Source organism: Solanum verrucosum, unplaced genomic scaffold, assembly GCF_900185275.1.
Source record: "Solanum verrucosum unplaced genomic scaffold, falcon-dt-bn FXZP01000272.1, whole genome shotgun sequence".
Lineage (NCBI taxonomy): Eukaryota > Viridiplantae > Streptophyta > Magnoliopsida > Solanales > Solanaceae > Solanum > Solanum verrucosum.
This window is the reverse complement of record NW_026019949.1, coordinates 62,472-79,259: the sequence shown is the minus strand read 5'-3', so window position 1 is coordinate 79,259 and position 16,788 is coordinate 62,472. Positions and strand designations below refer to the sequence as shown.

The 16,788-nt window shown below is 37.3% G+C and overlaps 1 pseudogene; it reads left to right on the top strand.

Annotated features, from left to right (window-relative positions):
* Positions 1 to 796: 796 nt before the first annotated feature.
* Positions 797 to 2,240, top strand: LOC125813664 (EIN3-binding F-box protein 2-like; annotated as a pseudogene).
* The last annotated feature ends 14,548 nt before the right edge of the window (positions 2,241 to 16,788 follow it).

The window sequence follows — 16,788 nt, the reverse complement described above, 5'->3', positions numbered from 1 at the left end:
CGTAACATGGCGTAGTTGACCCTGAAGGGGTCGCATACAATCCCTTAGCACATTCTTAACATATGATAATAGAAAATACATGAAAAATTGAAAACTTTTACAATCAAAGTCTTATGTCATAAAGCAAGCAGAAGTCTTAATAAAACCGTTTGTCTCAAACCATCTATTTAAAATCATGAATAAAAGTCTTTGGGACACTGCCCATACAAAGTCTAAAAATATAAAGAAATGACATATGGAAATAAAGGGTTCGTCCTCGAAGCTATGAGGACTCACCAATTCTTCAATTCTTCTAAATCCTTGAAACTCTAGCCTCCAAAGAAACTCAAGCCTCCAAAGAAACTCAAGCCTCCAACCCTACATTTGGTTAGAATGTAGGCAATATGCATTAGTACAAAACGTACTAAGTATGAAAGCTAACACAACATCATAAGAGCATCTCAAATAGTTAGTCAACATAAGACATAAGCATAAGAGATAATAACATAATCACAATATCATCATCATAGTCATAGCATGGTCTCCAATATAAGCATCATATAAACACAAGTCACATAAGATATATTTAATGAACATAATAGATACATCATATTCATGGCCTAGTCTTTAATAAGACTTTCATGGTTACACAATTTAACCTTAAGTCCTTCATATTACAAGAGGACCACTTCACAAGCCACCTCTAAGTATACTTGTGCAATGCAAGGATAGCATCCCATACTACCATCCAAGCTAAGTACCTCCCTTTGGTCATTCTTGGGCATAGTCCACCTTCATACTCAAGACTTAGGTCTTCATGTCATTTCCTTACCAGAAGAGGATTTGTACCACTGCAGCTTCTCAAAATTTTGATCAGAGGAATCATCCTTCCATTGAAATCCTTCTTACTAAATGCCTCTTTGAGGTATTCAAACGTCTTCCCAGTGGCCAAGAGAGAAGTGCATGTGCTTGTGTTTCCAAGCGTTCTCTTATGCTTTTAAGCAGCATCCGCAATGATGAGATTGCAGAATCTAATGGTATAGAAGGTGAGGGATATCTTGTCAGGTCCATTTTTGGTAGGGAAGCCACAGATTTCAGACTTATTGCTATTGTCGTTGGAGCTACAAATCGTGGAGGCTTAGCAAAGCTATCCATTCGGGGAAACAATCCTTGTTGTGGTGTGACTGATGTTGGTCTCGAGGCTATTGCTCGAGGTTTCCCTACTCTCAGAGATCTTACCTTGTGGAATGTGTCTTTTGTTGGTGATAAAGGATTATTTGAAATTTCTCTTGGGTATCATATGTTAGAGAAGCTTGATCTTTTCCAATGCCCAACAATTACGGGCAAGTCTTTATTGGACATTGCAAAGAACTGTCGCGCTATGACCACTTTAACAATAGATTCTTGTTCAAACATTGGGAATGATTCGCTTAAAGTTGTGGGTCAATACTGTCTGAACCTGAAGATTGTGGTATTAATAATTTGTCCACTCATTGGGGATCATGGAATAGCAGTTCTATTTTATTTAGCTTGTAATGTTTTATAGAAGTAAGGCTCCAGTGACTATGCATCAATGACCTCTCTCTAAGTATACTTTTTAATTGTTGTACGAAACTAGAGACACTTTCCTTGGTGAGTTTCATTGGTGTGGAAGACTATCCATTAACTTTGGTGGCTCCTTGTTGCAAATCACTTGTATCTTTGGCTATTCGCAATTGTCCTGGAGTAGGCAATACTACAATTAATATAGTAGGTGGACGGTGTCGCAAACTGACTCATATAGATCTGAGTGGGCTTCTTAGAATAACTGACGAGGGGCTCATCCCTCTTTTTAAAAATTGTGCAGCTAATTTTGTAGAGGTGAATTTAAGCGGGTGTGTCAATATTACGGACATATCAGTTTCAGTCATAGTTAAGTGGAACGGGGGATCTCTGAAGTCTCTGCTTGTAGATGGTTGCAGACATGTTGCAGATGCAACATAGTTAAAATTTTGTACTCTTGCTGGATGCTTAATGTATTTGATGTTTCCAAGAGTGGAATCGCCGTCTTAGGGATTAAAACTTTGTCCAGTGCTATACAATTTTGTTTGCATATCCTCTCACTTTTCGGTTGCCCTTTTGTGTCGGACAATACCTTACCCTTCTTCCTCAATTTTGTTCAGAACCTTCAGGGCTTGAACATACAGAATTGTCCCGGAATAAGCTCTAGAACTGTTGATGCACTTATAGAGATAAATCCAGGATGTGACATCCTTTCCTAAGCAGGTTCTCTGGATGAGAGAGACTCTTGTATTTGGGTTTTGTATAGAATTTTCAGCTTCTACTATAGGGAGATACATAGTTTTCAACATTTACTTTGCTTTTCAAGCATACATGTGTTAATTTGTATTTGCTAAATTAGCAAAAGAGTTAATGGTTATCATTGTTTATATTGGAATTATGCGTCCACTAACTACGATAGGACCAGGTCCTTAACACAGTTATGATAAACAAAGAAAAGATACTAAAAGTAAAGATAGCACACACAATTTTATGTGGAAACCTCGTTGCTCAAGGGAGTAAAACCACGACCTGTCTCACAGGATTTTCAAACTATTCTTACTAATCTTCACAAGAAAAAGTAAAACTCAGTTTATAGCCACAGAAGACATTAACCTCCTAATCTCTATTCTGATTAATACAACAACTACTCAACGAGCCAAAGTAATGCCTGCATTGCCCACTATACTAACCCACACTGATTAATATAGACTTTTTATCGTAAGACAAAAAGTTGCCCTCAACTAAGTTCTTACAGTGATTCACCCAAGTTTTGAAACGTTTCTAACACAAGTGAAACGAATCCTACAATGTAAGCACAAATACAATCAATCAAAGTAGCAATAGGTTGAGGAAGCCAATCGTCAGTCTATGAGGTCCTTTGTTGTTTTGTTGAAGCTTGAATATTTTCTCTTTGAATGAATGAATGATTTGTTATTTGTGATGTTGAATATATCAATCATAAAGAAGTATTAACCGCTAGACAAAAAACCTCGTCCATTCTGATTGGTGTGGTACACTGACGACCTCACCAACCTCTGACACGACAACTTTCCAGCTGTATAGCACATAGACTTGGACGAGCAAACTCTACAGAGCAATGGGTCCCTGCATTCGTGACAAGATCATCAAAACATCTGGGAGCATTAAGACTTATCATTTTTCCCCTTTTTGATGATGATAAAGAACGTCATGCTACCTCACATGAGTTTAACATTCATTAAATTCACAATGCATTAGTTCCCCCTGTCAATAGAATTCACCCTGTTTGATTAGTTCCCCCTATATCAGTTCCCCTCTTCTCTCTTCCACTAAACTCTAATTTCACAATAGTTTACCAATCAAGTTCCCCCTTTTGACATCATTGAAAAGGAGTAGCAGTAAACATATGCAAGCTGTATGCAAAACATTAGGAATTCAAGGCCATAGGCCACACAATACATGTAAAAGTAAGAAGAAGTAGAGAAGATAAAAGCATACGAGACAAGGCACAAGAAACAATATCATTAGATCACTTAGCTGACCACAGAAGTCAGCCATACCAGTACACTTTGCCACTAGAGTAAGATATATAAACTGGAGGAAAGGGAGACATGACACATTTATGACAGACGGGGAAGGGGAGTGAGGGATCTCATCAGGAAAGTCATGCACTCATTAGCATCAACATGAGCTTGAATGATTTGCTTATTAAGAGGTTGGACCTCCTCACTGAGTGATGCATTTGTCTTCAGAAGTTGCGCATTCTCAGCTTTCAACCTTTCTAATTCCTCCTTATCCACTGAATTGGTACCAGGTCCTTTGGAAATGATCTGTTGCATCTGAGCTTTGAGTTGTGCAATATCTCTCTCCTTGGCATTTAGGGTTATTGTAAGATCAGTCAACTCCCATCGTAGAGATACCTGCTGCTCAAGAAGATTAGACAGTTGGGACCTACCCTTCGCTTTACCCTCAACACAGTTGCATTCCAAGAGGGTTGCAACAGAGAACAACTACTTGACATTACGAGGTACTCCTCTTCCAAGAGGTACTTCAAAGTGTTTGAACACATAGTTTAGCATATATACATAAGGAATTCCATGTTTGGTGGTCTTCCAAGTCATTACCCTGTGCATGTATTCGAGCATTATTGCAGGAAGATTGATAGCCCCAAGTTCATCCAATTTTTCCATGAGGAACAAATCAACAACAAATGCTACAATTCTCTTTTGAGTCCTTGGTACCAAGACCTTGTTGATGAACTCAAACATCAGCATGTACTCTCCTATGAGGAATTTCTTAGGAAGGCCTACGCGTTTGATATCCCCACGCCTGGTAGCCTATTGGGCAAACTCAGTAGAGGGTTTGCTGCCTTCATTGGACCGGATCCCTTCCACAGGTACACTCAAAATGACCCCCAAGATTTCTTCAATAAAAGATATTTTGACCCTTCAAACTGTTGTCTCAATCCCCCTATCACTTACAAGCTCAATCTTGTAATAGAATTCATGCACCTCAGGTTCATGCAAGTAAGGTGCTGGAGCTTCAAACAAGTGATCCCAACTTTGCAGAGAAATAGAATAAAAAAGAGTAGACATACCAAACTCTCTTAGAATTTCTGGATCGAACACTCTCCCGTTCAACACTTTTTTTTTCTCCATTTCTTCAATGTGCTCTTCCCTAGTCAACACATTTTCCTCCACTGGTTTTTGAACAGAAGGAACTGGTCCCTTGATGGGTTTTGGTTTCACATGAGCCCTTTTAACCACATTTACCTTCTTCACATGGGATTTCTTCACTGACTTATGGCCCCATTTAGCTTTGACACGTTCAACCTCTTCTTTCTTCTTTCTTTCAGCCACAACTCTAGAAATGTCGTTAGACTCCGTCTCACTTAACCCTACATGGAGAGGCGTTGAGGTAGGTTCCTCAGCAGGCACATGGCCTTCCCTTCTTTGTCTCTGATTTTTTTTTGTTTGTGCTTCATTTGCTACCAAGACATCTCCTATTAATTTCTGAGTCTCACCTCTGGTCAGATATCTCCTTTTTCTTCCTTCTTTATTCTGAGAATCTACCTTTTTCCTTTTCCTTTTCCTTTTCCTTTTCTTTTCTTTTTCCTTTCAGACTCAGTGGGATCATCGTTAGGTTTAGCCTCAGACACAACAATAATTACTTCTGGATATGAAACTGTCAGATTCACAACATTTGCCCCTTGAACCTCTTTTCTTTGCCAAACCCAAGGAGTTTCTTCTTCGTCCTCCTCCTCACTATCAACATCATACGGTTTAGGAGTTTGGTCAAACACAAGTTGAGTACTGTGAAGGACCTGCTCCGGTGATCTCAACTCTTGTTCCAATAGAGTTGGTTGAATGTCTCCTCTAAGAGAGGCCAAGCTTTGATCTACCACCAATTCCTCCACCGGTGCTAAGATACTGGACTTTGTACCATTGCCCTTAGGAAGATCTCCTTCAAACAACCGCTCAAACATGGTAGATTACACAACCCTAGACACAACTTCTAAATCTTCAGTGGGTGTCTTAAGAATGGGCTTCACAACTGACTGGGCCTCAAAATTTTGGGATTTCTCACCAGATAGAACTAAAGTAGGATAACAAAGCAAGATTTTCCCAGTGTTGAGTACAGGAGATGCCACCACTTCAGTATGGGGTGTGATAGATTCAACACTCTCACCCACCCCACAGACTGGCGTGGACGGAGATTCTTTTGGGGGAGGAATTGAGAAATTGAATGAACTGAGAGTTTCACTTTCTTGGGAAACAGGGAGTTTTGAAGGAGAAGAAATGTTAGAAATTTTTGTTTAAAAGGAGAGGAAACCTAGAAGAACTTATGAGAGAATTCAAGGGAGAATAAGAATAATTTGTATGTTTGAGTTGTCTTAAGAGGTTGTATTTAACATGGTATCGGGTCCCTAAATAGTAGTAACTCTTCGATTTAAAGGGAAAGGACGTCTGAAATTGACACCATAAATGGGAAGAAGACACATGGCAGTGACCGTTGATAGAAAATTGTGTAGCAAAAGGTGATACTAACCTTTTAGGGGACCATGTCCCATTCTATAGATAGCCTTGCATGTATGATTAGATCTTCCATTATCCATCATGCCATGTGTGTGTATCTGCAGTAAGGTACCAGATGTCAATTCACAGTCGATAAGCAATACAGCTAGTACAGATACCTACCCTCCCTAACATAGTAAAATGAAGATTTCATGTAAACTTGTTACGGAATCGGGTGATCTTGTGCATCCCCAGCTTCAGTCTGTTCTTGATGAAATTTTCTTTGCTCAAAGCCTTGGTGAAAATATCAGCCACTTAATCTTCAGTTCTCCATTACCTCATTACCACAATGTTCTTCTCAACATTGTCCTCGAGAAAGTGGTGTGTCACATCGATGTGTTTGGTCCTCTTATGCTGAACATGATTTTTGGCCATGTTCATTGCACTTATATTGTCACATAATAGAGGAATAGTGTCTGTGAGAACACCAAAGTCTTCGATTTGCTGCTTGATCCACAGAAAAGCTGAGCACAACATGATGCAGCAGCCACATACTCTGCTTCTGCAGTAGATAAAGCTACTGAATTTTTCTTCTTGGTGCCCCATGAAATCAGTGATGATCCTAAGAAGTGTGCCATGCCTGAAGTGCTTTTTTCATCAACAAGAAAATCTGCATAGTCAACATTAGCATAACCAATTAGATCAAATGAGTCACTAGAGGGGTAGAAGAGGACCAAGTCCTGTGTTCCCTTCAAGTATGTCAGTATTCACTTGGTTAACTTCAAGTGTGATTCCTTTGGTGCTGCTTGGAACACCCATCCCTACACTGAAACTATGTTTGGCATGCTTACAGTGAGATAGATAAGTGACCTAATGATTCCCCTGTACATGGTCTGATTTTCCTCAATCCCTTCTTCAACAATATCAAGTTTGACGCTTGTGCTCATGGGGGTTTCAAGTACTCTTGCCTCAAGCATGTTGAACTTTTTGCGTAATTCTTCGATATACTTCTCTTGGCATGTTGATGAACGCTGAGGGAACTGTTTGATTTGCAGTCCCAAGAAGAATGTAAGCTCACCCATTATACTCATTTCAAATTCACTACTCATCAAGTCTACAAGCTCTTTGTATAGTGAATCTGAGGTAGTTCCAAATCTAATGTCATCTACATATACATGCACAATCAACAACTCCTTACTTCTGGACTTTAGTAACAGAGTATTATCAGTTTTACCTCTCTTGAACCCATTTTCTAGAAGGAATTTTGACAGGCTCTCATACCAAGCCCTGGGAGTTTGCTTTAGACCATACAGAGCTTTGTCCAGCTTCAACACATCGTTTGGCAGATCAACATCTTCAAAACCTGGAGGTTGCTTAACATACACCTCCTCCTTCAGATACCCATTTAGGATGAAACTTTTAACATCCATTTGAAATAGTTTGAACTCTATATAGGCATAAAAGGCAATTAAAATTCTGATGGATTCCATTATGGCTATAGGAGCAAAGGTCTCATCATAGTCAATTCATTTCTCTTGATTAAATCCTTGTACCACTAGTCTTGAGTTATTTCTGGTAATGACTCCATCCTCATCAAGTTTGTTTCTGAAAACCCATCTAGTCCCAATAATGGTTCTGTTGAGAGGTCTGGCGACCAGGTGCGGCACATTGCTTCTCTCAAACTGATGAAATTCTTCCTACATTGATGTTACCTAATCAACATCTTTTAAAGGTTCCTTGACGTTCTTGGGTTCAATGGTGGATATGAAGGGTGAATATGCAACTAGATTTCTTTTTTTAGATCTAGTTTGGATTCCAGAGTCAACTGGAGATATAAGATTGTCCAGCGGATGAGAAGATTGATATTTCCATTCAGACTTTCTAGTTATCTCTTCTTCAAGAACAGTAGCAAATTCATCCTCTTCAGGATATTTGTTCTGAGAGTCTCCCTCCTGAGCTGCACTGGAGGGACCAGGTTCCTCTTTGAGTTCCGAACCTTTTCCTTCCTTTGAAATATGTTCACTTCTATGAGTTTGGATTACATTGTCTTATTGACTCTTCATCAGTTCCTCCAATTCAATGTCTTCATTTTGTTCATCTTTGTTCTTATTATCAGATTCATCAAATATCACATGCATGCTTTCTTCAACACACAAAGTTATTTTATTGAAAATGGTATGCCTTGCTCGTAGATGAATACCCAACAAACACTTCTTCATCACTCCTAGCATCAAACCTACCAAGATCATCCTTTCTATTGTTCAATATGAAGCATTTGCATCCAAAAGGCTTTAGATGAGCAATTGAAGGTTTCTTGTCATTCAGCAATTCATACGGTGTTTTCTTGATCATTGACCTGATGAGACATCTGTTTGTAACATAGCAGACTGTGTTGACTGCTTCAGCCCAAAAGTTCATTGCATGTCCTTAGTCAATTAGCATGGTTCTATCAATATCCACCAGGGTCCTGTTCTTCCTCTCCACAACCCCATTTTGCTGAGGAGTTCTAGGTGCAGAAAAGTTGTGATGAATTCCATTTTCAACACAAAAGCCTTCAATTTGAGTATTTTCAAACTCTGTACCATGGTATGATATGATGCTTGCAATCTTGCAGTTAATCTTTAGTTGAATTGATTTGGAAAACATGATCAACAATCCAGTTGTCTCATCCTTGATCTGCAAAAACATGTTCCAAGTGAACCTCGAGAAATCATCAACAATTATGAGAATGTACTTCTTGCCTCCTCTGTTTTGAATTCTGACACGTCCACATAGATCTGTGTGTAGAAGTTCTAGTGGTCTGGTTGTGCTTACACCTTTCTTGGGTTTGAAATATAATCTCATTTTGTTCCCCATTACACAAGCCTCACAGGCTTTGTTGTAAGAAAACTTCAGCTTAGGTAGTCTGCGGACCAGGTCCCCTGCAACAAGCTTGTTTAGCAGAGATGAGCTCACATGCCCCAATCGTCTTTGCCATAGATTTGCACCATACATATTTTTGAATTTTTTGGCAGACATAACAACTTTGTTAGTTACATAGTTAGTAACTAGGCCCCTGTCAGACAAGAATTTGACTTCATTTCCCGTATCGCAGATTTGAGATACACTTAAGATATTGTATCTCGAATAGTTCACATAATGAACATTGTATGGAATGTTATGCTAATCTTCCTAATTTCCCAATTCCAAGAATGAAATGCTTCTTCCGATCACCAAACGACACACCACCGCCCTGGTGTGCTTCCAAAGAGAGGAAGTTTTGAGTGTCTCCAGTCATATTCCTTGAGAATCCACTGTCCATGTACCAACATTGAGTTCTTCATCTCTTTTGCACAACAATCACTTATTAGACTTAGGAACCCACTTGAGTTGGAGTTCCCAAAAACTGTCAAAAGGCTTAATAAGAAGCCTTTCTGTCCATGGAGGCAAAGTGTTCTTGCTAAAATGGTACCTGGGACAAGGTACCTTTTTCTTCTCTACACATCCTTTTCTCAACTTGAGAAAGTTCTCCTGCCTTTCTTTTACTCTTTTTAGAGACTCACATTTTTCCTTCAGATGGCCATTTCTTCCACAATGGGTACACAGAAGATTGTCAAGAATAGAGACATATTTACTGTGAGGATTGTAGGGCGGTTCTATCTGTCTACAACCTAAGCCCTTTTTGTTGTTGAACTTCTAATGAGCTAAGTTTGAAAGGATCTTAGATGAATCAACCCATTTCAGGGAATGGTTTAGCCCTTCTTTGATCTTACTAAGGTCCTTTATTAGTTGAGAATTCTTTTCAAGGGAATCAACTAATTTAAACTAAGATACCTTTAACTTCTCTTCTAATTCGACCTCAAAGCTACTGAGTTTCCGTTTCTCACCCTTAGAGGTATCAGGTTCCTCGTTGGGCTGCATACTCTCAGTTTCTATAATACTTATCCTAACACTCATTTCAAACATTTAAGAGTTAAGGGCAGTGTTTTCATCCTCACAAAGACTCAATTTTTCACTTATCATCAAATTCTTAGTGGTTATTTCGTCTACTGAATCAATTAGTATTGCAACAAGTTTTCTTAATCTTTTAATGGATACAGTAGCTAGATCACTTTTGAGATCAAAGAGGGTTACCTCATCCTGATTCTGTTCATTATCCGATTTTCCATCAGTGAGAAAATGGAGTTGAACACGGTTTCATCATCTTTGACGGCCATCATTGAGACATCTTCATGACTGTCCTCTTCTTCCTCTGATTCACTTGAGCCATTTTACCAGACTGCAACGGCTTTCTCCACAACTTGATTAGCGTGAGCCTTTCTTCTGGTGTGGCCTAGGAACTGGTCCCTTCTACGAGCTTTGAAGTCCTGAGTTTCCTACTTCTGGCTTTGACAGTCCCTCATAAAATGACCAGGCTTCCCATATTTGTGGCAAAGATCATTTGCATTTGTTGCTCTGCTGGTGGAACCTTTTTTTTGAAACCCTCCATGCTTCTTTATTATCTTCTAGAACCTTCTTGTGAGGTATGCCATCTCATTTTCCTTTTCTGACCCATCGTGCAGAGACATCTTAAAGGCTACTGATTTCTCCTGCTTTCCTTTCTTCACAGTTGACCCCTGTTGCTTGTTCAGCTCATAGGTCTGAAGGTTTCCAATTAAATCATCCATGGTGAGTACCTTTAGATCTCTTGCTTCAGTGATAGCATTCACTTTTCTTTCCCAAGACTTATGAAGTACCTAGATTTTTTTTTGAACTTGTTTGCTTGAGTGAATAGACTCACAAAGACATCTTAGTTCGTTGGTGATGGAAGTGAACCTTGTATACATCTCGTGAATGGTTTCACCTTCCTTCATACTGAAATTCTCATGTTGAGTGGTTAGCATATCTTCTTTGGACTCCTTTACTTGGGTCGTTCCTTCATGAGCTGTTTTGAGACAGTCCCATATTTGGTTGGTCGTCTCGCACACAGAGATTCTATTCTAGTCATCTGGACCGATCCTACATACCGCAACTTCTTTGCTTTATAGTTCTTTTCTATCTTTTTTCTTGTCAGCTTCATTGTATTCCCTTCTAGTTTTGGGAATCACTTTGGTGATTTCTCCTTCCACTACATCTTTGGTGGGAATGTATGGTCCGTCAAGAATCACATCTCATATCTTAGTGTCTTCAGCATTTATGTGATCATGCATGCGTGTCTTCCACCATCCGTAAAATTGTCCGTTGAAACGAGGTGGTCTGGCGGTGGAGCAGCCATTTCTTCAGGATCTTTTCTTTTCTTGGGTTACCCAAATAGAAAACTCAAGCTGTGATACCACTTGTTGGAATGTATGTATCCACTAACTACGATAGGACCAGGTCCTTAACACAGTTATGATAAACAAAGGAAAGATACTGAAAGTAAAGACAACACACACAATTTTACGTGGAAGCCTCCTTGTGAAAGGGAGTAAAACCACGACCTGTCTCATAGAATTTTCAAATTGTTTTTACTAATCTTCACAAGCAAAAATAAAACACAATTTACAACCTAACAAGAGATTAACCTCCTAATAGCTATTCTGAGTAATACAACAATTACTCAATGAGCCAAAGCAATGCCTGCATTGCCCACTATACTAACCCACACTAATTAACGTAGATTTTAATTGTAAGACACAAAGTTGCCCTCAACTAAGTTCTTACAGTGATTCATGAAAGTTTCGAAACGTTTCTAACACAACTGAAATGAATCCTACAATGTAAGCACAAATACAAACAATCAAAGTAATAGCAGGTTCATGAAGCAAATCGTCAGTCTATGAGGTCCTTTGTTGTTTTGTTGAAGCTTGAATATTATCTCTTTGAATGAATAAATGATTTGTTGTTTGTGATGTTGAATATATCAATCATAATGAAGTGTTAACCGCTGGACAAACAACCTCGTCCATTCTGATTGGTGTGGTACACTGATAACCTCACCAACGTCTGACGCGACATCTATCCAACTATATAGCACATAGACCTAGACGAGCACACTCTACAGAGGACCGGGTCCCTGCATTCGTAAGGAGATCATCAAAACTTTCGAGAGCGTTAAGACTTATCAGTTTCTCAGTATTGGGGAATAAAGATAAAACACTAAGTTGGCTTCTTTGCTTTAACATTCATCATTTTCATTTTGTCTTTCCAAGATAAGAACACAAATGACAACGCCATACCATGTGAGGTTGTGTGTTTTAAGGGGAAAATAAGAAGAATTCTTATTTAAATTTTTCTTATTCCCTGAATACTCCTATTGCATAATGAGAGTTATGCCAAAGGAATTCGAACAGAGTAAAGTTTTTTCCTATACTCTTCTCTCTATGTGAGAGTTAGGTTCATCAAACTCTAATTATTTTGTTTCAATCATATACGTAACAACATTTCATTGAAAATTCTAATCACAATTGAGGGAAAAAATTCCCGAGGATCTTTCTGAGTAAATAAAGAGGAGCACATCTATATTTTATTTGTACCTTACCATTTTTAGCATATACTGATCATATTAAGTTTCACAATTATATTTTATACACTCCTGGGCCGCTTGAAGACTCTTTACATGAACTCCTTATTTTTTATTAATGCACCTCTTTGAGCAAGCATGCTATAGGTAAATTCAACATTCTATGAATTCTCAAACATAGTAAATAATTTGTGCTATTTCAATTTATGAATACTCTATTTCAATTAATGCATAAAACTCCTCCACAAGTTCTCAACCTTCTTTATTAGTTTGCATACATTTTCCTCAACAATTTGAGCTTCCTCAAGAAATAGAAGATCCAATTTATATTAATGTTTGATGTTGCTCACTTTTTTCTCAATTCTCTTGCATCATCTCCAGATGTTGCTCGCTCTTTTGGGAGTAATATATTGTTGGAGCTTGTCTTCTATGACAATCAAGTTCATCCAAATGTTTTTACCCGCTGGATAAAGAAACTTGTGGGTCTCTTTCGTTCTCCTTCAGAGCTAAGAAACCTCAAGAAAAGGAAATAATGGATTATGTCATGTTTTGTTTGAAAGGCAATATATATTCTCTTTGACTCTATGTTTTATTAGTTTTTACATTCAAATCAAAAGAACCATGACCAGAATCTTTGTCCCATTCAGGAACTCAAAATTTAATTTCAAATCCATACTCTAAATCCATCCAACAAATTTTGAATTTGAACCCTAGCTATTTTGGGGTCTATAAATATAACCCCTCTATTCCTATTTTCACTCGGTTCTCAATTTCAGATTTCATTGAGTTAAAAAAAATCCAGAGAGTTCAAGTTTACAAAAATTCTTAATTTTAGCTAGTTGGAGTTGTGCGCTAATAAAAGTGTCTTAAATACTTCAATACATCTGACAAAGCTTACATTTTGCATAATCCAGTTTCAAGTTTGTGGATGATTTCATAACAGAGCCAAAGTTTTATATAACTGGGATATATATCTAGCAAATGTGGAAAATTATGTAATTAGGCATATATGATGTATTTACAATATATCATTATAGTCTGAAAGAATTACAATATGTATCTATAGTTAGGGTGTTGTTGTTATTTTCTCTTTCCTCTCTCTCTCTACACTCTCGATCACCTCTCTCTCTCTCAATACTCTTGCTTGCCTCTCTCCTCTCTCTCTCTTTCTCGGTACGCTTGCTTGCCTCTCTCCTCTCTCTCTCTTTCTCGACACGCTTGCTTGCCTCTCTCCTCTCTCTCTCTTTCTCGGCACGCTTGCTTGCCTCTCTCCTCTCTCTCTCTCTTTTATGTCTTCCTTTCCTCTCCCTACCTCCCCTCTCTATCTCTTGCCTTTCTCTAACCTCCCCCCCAATATAATTACAAATGATAGCAATTAATTACACAAATAAAAATCTTAACATCCAATAATACAAAGACAAAAGAGAAGTGTCAACTATATAGATCCTCTTCAGTGATACAAAATACAAATATATATCTATTCGCTAATACAACACTCAAACGTCATTCACACAAATGATAACAATTAATCATACAAATACAAATGTTCAATTGGATACAACATTCATACAATTGTATATAGATACAAATGAATTATTCGTTAATACAATAGAGAAAACATTGATACAAATGTTAACAATCAATTATACAAATACAAATGTTGAACTTGATAAAATATTGATACAATTTATTCATTGATACAAATTGTATTCATTTGTAAGCTGTATTCATTGATACATATAAATACTAATCACATATATACATGTATCCAGAAGAAAAGGAGTAGGAGAAGGATGGAGAAGATGACATAAAATATATAGTATTTTAGAAGTTATTATAATGTTTATAAACTAAAGTTTTTTTAGGACATATGTATCTTTTTTAATCTTTTAATAAAAAAATATATGAATAAACACGAAATTGCTGAAATTTCTTATAAAATATATATATCTTTAACTTTTTCCCTTTATAGCAACTAAAATTTTATGTCCATTAGAAATAAAATCACGTGGGATATAACATGTGAGTACTTATGCCCAAAAAAATTTCATTGCCACTTTTTTATTAAATAAACTACAAAAACAAAAAGTAACACTTCAAATAAAATGAACATAAATTAAATACCGATTTGTTGAAAAGACAATTCGTGCAGATTCTTGTTTAGGAGGATGCATTACCATTGACAGAGGAAATTCAAACACCCAAATATATGTGAAGGTTAATGCAATTAGTGCTTACTTGTATCCCCCCAAAAATTTCTAAGTTAAGTTCCTAACCATTTTTGAATTGCGTATAAGGTCGTACTAAGTGACTCTTAATTTTCTTAGGTGTTAAGGTCAATTATTTAGTGTGGGAATGAATTTAGATATGAATTAAGGTCACTAGAATCTCCTAGAACAAAGTTGAGTTGAATCTTTCCTTACCGATTAATTTTTTAAGTAAGATTCTAGTTGGGTCAACTTCAAATGATCATATCTCTTAGAATCTAAAAAGTTACGTGAGCCATAACCTATCAAATTAAAGGTATTCAAATTTTCTTTCCAACACCACCAATTTCAAGTCAATCCACATTTCGAGTAAAGAGTTATGACCATTTTAGTAACCTAATAGGGTACAGTGACGAATTAACCGACGGGGAATCATTAAAAATGTCTTTTTTGTCTTTTTACCTCTAAGAAAACTGATATACCGTGATTTTACAGTATTTTTCATACATTTCACTTAAGGGTTGTGTGTGTCTACGACATATTTGTATTAATATTAATGTGTTTTTATCATGTTTTCACGAAATAAGTTCGGACACGAAAGTTGAGAGACATAGCTGAGGAATGTACAGAAAAGCCCATCTACGGATGTGATTCATGGACCGTAGGTCCATTCACATTCCGTAGATGATGATCGTAGATGGACTAGCAAGGCATGGAGGAAGATCAGGGAATTCTTGACCAAGTGTTGAACCACAGTTGCAATTGACGGACCGTAGATTGATCTACGAACCATACTGTTGATCCGTCAAATGATGCAAAGAGGGGTTCCAGTACGTGATTTTGAAGATTCTGAGTATGGAGCTACGGAGGAGGATCCACGAACCATAGAACAATCCATGGTCAGTACTGGTGATCCGTTGTTTGGTTCACAAATTTGAAGATTTTGAAGTTAGAAATTTGCCTAAATCCTGGGTCACGGAAGGGACCTACGAACTGTAGATCAATCCACGGTCCGTAGGTCAGTATCGTTGATCGAAACCGCATCCTAAAACATTATTTCCTTCTTTCGTTTCCTTTTTAGTTAGGACTTATTTTTTGATTTATAGGGCATGTAAACCTTGATTTTGGGGGTTAGACTTTATTACTTTTATTCTAGTTTTTAGCTTTGTATATTAAGTTGTAACTTTAGTAATTCTAGAATTCCTAAGTTCATTTGAAGATTTGTCTTTGAAATTTAAGTTGAGATTCTGGGTTTATTCTTCTCATTACGTAAGTTCATGATTTCTTCATCTAAAAATATGAATTGTGTTCTTGCTATTATGGGAAACTAAATCCATAACTAGGGTTGTGGGAACCATGAGTGATTAACAACGTATGAATAGTCACTAAGTAATTCTTAAATAGAGTTATTATATGCATTGATAATTCTTTTGTTTAGAAGTCGTTTTAACGAGTGCACACGTTAGAACTCGCCTTGTTCCTACTTGCCGGACCAAGGAGGTAGTTAATAAGAAAAGAATTATCAACATAGATTTAGTGTGATACTATCTAATAGTCTAATGTCAATTGGTGCGAGGGTGAAAACTAAGCCATACATTGATGTGATGTCTAATATGAGGTAAAGGTAAGGGTTAGTTAAGTATACACACGTAGCCGGACTAAAGAGCAGGGTGAAATTCTGTAATTGTCGGACCAAGGAATTATAGATACCTAACTTATCACTTTGCATGTAATACACTATGAAATGATTATTATTACTAGGATTACCGTGTTATGAGCTTATGGGGAACATGTACACCCTAGTTTCTCTCTCATCTTTATAACACCTAAAGTTTGAATCTTGTTCATTGATTATTCAAATAATTTCCAAAATTTGTTTCACAAATCCCCCCATTTAATTATTTGTTTCGGAAGTACGTTGACTAGACGAATATAATCGTGGGTTAAAGTTAAGTCTAAACCATATTCCTCATGGGATCGACCCCTACCTACAAGTTGGGTTCTTTACTGGATAACGATCACTTATACTTCTTTAGGGAGGTGTAATTTGAGCGCCTCAAAAACTCTAAACAAATTTCCTGATAAATTAAAGACCAAAACAAATAAG